Raw genomic sequence first — 3803 nt, 5'->3', positions numbered from 1 at the left:
TATATATATATATATATATATATATATATATATATATATATATATATATGCAATAGTAAACCACAACTGTGTTTGCGACATATTTGTTGACTTGCCTATTTTTAATATACACTTTATTATTCTCGTATCTCAGAAACTTTTGAACCTAAAAATTTTATGAATTTAATTACTGATGAGCAAACAATGCTAAATACTGATTTGCTTTCATTTATTGAAATTTTGCCCTGACATTAAATTGTCTGCATGTTAAATGTAACAAGCCATATGTAACACATTATGTCATAAACTCAGTAGATTTACTGGTTTATGTGAAAGATAATATCAGAAAACATAAAAAGGAGACACATAAAAAGGAGACACAAAGGTACATAGAGGAGCTGTTTGTTTCAAATATTGTTGGTTAGAGTACAAAAGGGTACCCAAAAGAAACTGGTATTTTGCTATATTATTTTATCCACTTAGTTTTATGTGTTTACACTTTTATCACCTTCAATGTATTCTCCATTTGAAGCAATGCATCGGTCCAGACACACTTTGAAGCAGGGCTGGAACTCTTGTAAAGGAATTACTTTTACCACCTCTGTCGTTTTTTTTTCTTTTTTGACCTCTTCCACATCTGCAAATTCTGCAGCATCAGCTTTTGTCACCAAAGATGACCTTCAAAACAGGTCTAGATTGACTTCCGACTGTTCTTTCAGTTCATGACATGCATTCAGTTGTGACTGCTTTTAGTCTTCCATAAGCAAGAGACACAAATTTTGCTGCAACTTTTTTCATTCACAATTTCTCACTCAAAATCTGTTGGCAGGAGCTCCAGGACACACCAGTCGTATCAACAAGTTCATCAATTGTTTGGTGACGGTCTTCTAAGATCAGTTCATGACAAAAGAATTAGAATATTCTTCTTATCATTACGGTGTTGAGCTGGCAGAATCATTGTAGAGGTACGTGGCTTAGTGGTTAGGGTGTTGGATTAAAGATTGTAAGATTGTAGTTTTGATTCCTGGACCAGGCGATGCATTGTCTTGCTCCAGTCCACCTGGCAAAAATGAGAACTCCACCAACGGATGGCATCTCATCGAAGTAGGGAATATATGTTCCATAAAACTAGGTAATTGGCCCTCGTGAGTCGGCATGACTTAAGAACATAATTTTACCTTTAATTTTTACTGGTAGAATTGTTAGCAAGCCAGGAAAAATGCTTGATGACATGTCTTCCGGCTTTATGTTCTGAGTTCAAATTATGCCTAGGTTGACTTTGCCTGTCATTCTTTCAGGGGTGATAAAATAAGTACCAGTCAAATACTAGGGTAAATAAAATCAATTAGTCTCACTCCCATCAAATTTCAGGCTTTGTGCCTCTATAGTAGAAAAAAAAGGAGTTAAATCATCTCTAAATTTTTGTCTACGCTATAAATCAATTTTAATAGCTATTGACCTACTTTTGTTCACTTTGAAGTCTGAGAAAACTTGAAACGATTTTGGGGGCAATACATAGAAAAGATTCTTGACCCTTGATCTATATGATTGCTGGAATGAATAGATGATTCTCATTCAAACAGTGCACTCTAATGTTTTTGAAAAGACACTTTGCCAACCCCAACACTCTGCTAACTCTATGTATGCATGCCTGTATGTATATGATACACACACACGCACACACACACACACACACATATATTCTTTTATTTGTTTTAGTCATCTGACTGTGGCATTGCTGGAGTACTGCATTGAAGGATTTTAGTCGAACAAAACAACCCCAGGACTTACTCTTTAAGCCTAGTACTTATCCTATCCATCTCTTTTGCCGAACCGCTAAGTTACAGGGGATGTAAGCATACCAACACCAGTTATCAAGCAGTGATGGGGGACAAATATAGACACACACAAATAGACGTATACATCATCATCATCATCATCATTTAACGTCTGTTTTCCATGCTAGCATGGGTTGAAAGCCGCCTTGAACATAATCCTACGAACCAAAAAGAAAAAAAAAGAAAGGAAAAAAAGAGAGTCACTTACTGTAATGCAGTTTTTTGCATGACATTATTGCTTGAGGTTACCATGAATAAACCTAATCTGTTTCCCCCTATGACATTTCTGTGATACACGATCCCTATTGATCGTTTTTTTTTTTTGAACGATTCCTTTTGATCGAATTTCTACCCCCTTTCCTTTTTTTTTCTTTTCCTTCTCTTCCCAAAAAGAAAAGCTCTACTTTGTATTTTGTCCCCTCTGTGTTCAGCCCTGTGTGGCCAATAAAGAAACATATCTATCTATCTATCTGTCTATCTATCTATCTATCTATCTATCTATCTATCTATCTATCTATCTATCTATCTATCTATATCTGTCTGTCTGTCTGTCTGTCTGTCTGCTTGAGAAAAAGTTTGAATTATTTGAATTAATTGAGTATGGAAATGATTGTAGTTTGTAAAGAATTGAGATTATTTGGAATTGGAGTTCTCCATTTTCTTTTCTTATATGTAAATGTGGATCTTTTTTAAAACGGGGGCCACATTTTTCATTAATGTTTTACGTAGTGTTTTTGGTACCGAAAGACTTTCAAACTTCGTATACTTATCTATTTTGTGTTATAGAACAGAAAAATATTTTTGTATTCGAATTTATTTCATGTAAAAAATTGTCTTATTTCGATAATTTCAACCAATCACTGACGTCCATTCAGTCGATATACATTAAGTGCCGACTACATAAACAAATGATTCTTCGTTTTATTTGCTTTTTTCATTTTAAATTTGCTTTAACCCTAACCCTAACCCTAACCCTAACCCTAACCCTAGGGTTAGGGTTAGGGTTAGAGTTAGGGTTAGAGTTTGCATCAATGAGAAGCTAACATCTTAGTACTTCACCAATACACTGGATAAAACCGGGGAACTTGCATGCTAACTTCCCTTTATGAGGTATATATTATATCATTGCAATAATAAGTATATATATATATATATATATATATATATATATATATATATATATATATATATACATATACGATGGGCTTCTTTCAGATTCCATCTACCATGTCCACTCATAGGGCTTTGGTCGGCCTGAGGCTTTAGTAGAAGGTACTTACCCTTAGTGCAACGCAGTGTGATTGAACCCAGAACTATGTGGTTGGGATATATATATATATATATTGCTGAAGACTTATGTATGTCTGTATACAAATCTGTTTATATGTTTATAAATATATGCACACACACACATATATATATAGGTATGTGTATGTGTGTGTGTATATATATATATATATATATATATATATATATATTATATATATTTATATTTACACACACACACACACATATATATATATAGGTATGTGTGTGTGTATTTACATATATATAGATACATATATACATGCATATATGTATGCATGCATGCCTACAAGCATACATACATGCATACATGTAATAGTCTTGTCGAAGATGAAGAAACTAATAAAAAACCCTCCAGACATGCATATATTCATGCGCATGCGCACACACACACACAGACAGACACACACACACGCACATACACACACACAAACATACACACACACTCACGCACACGAGATGATAAAATGCCAATCATGCCTTCTCTCAATGATCCAAAATGCCTGAAGTGGTTCCTTTATTGGTACAAAAGTGGAAATAAAAGAAAAATAAACAAAACCTAAAAAGAGAAAATGATTGAGAATATCAAAAGGATTATTCAACCAGGGCTGTTCATTTTTGTTGTATATGTGTGTGTATATATATATATATATATATATATATATATATATATATATATAT

Source organism: Octopus bimaculoides, chromosome 15, assembly GCF_001194135.2.
Source record: "Octopus bimaculoides isolate UCB-OBI-ISO-001 chromosome 15, ASM119413v2, whole genome shotgun sequence".
In the NCBI taxonomy this organism is placed as follows: Eukaryota; Metazoa; Mollusca; class Cephalopoda; order Octopoda; family Octopodidae; genus Octopus; species Octopus bimaculoides.
Note: the sequence above shows the minus strand (reverse complement) of the source record.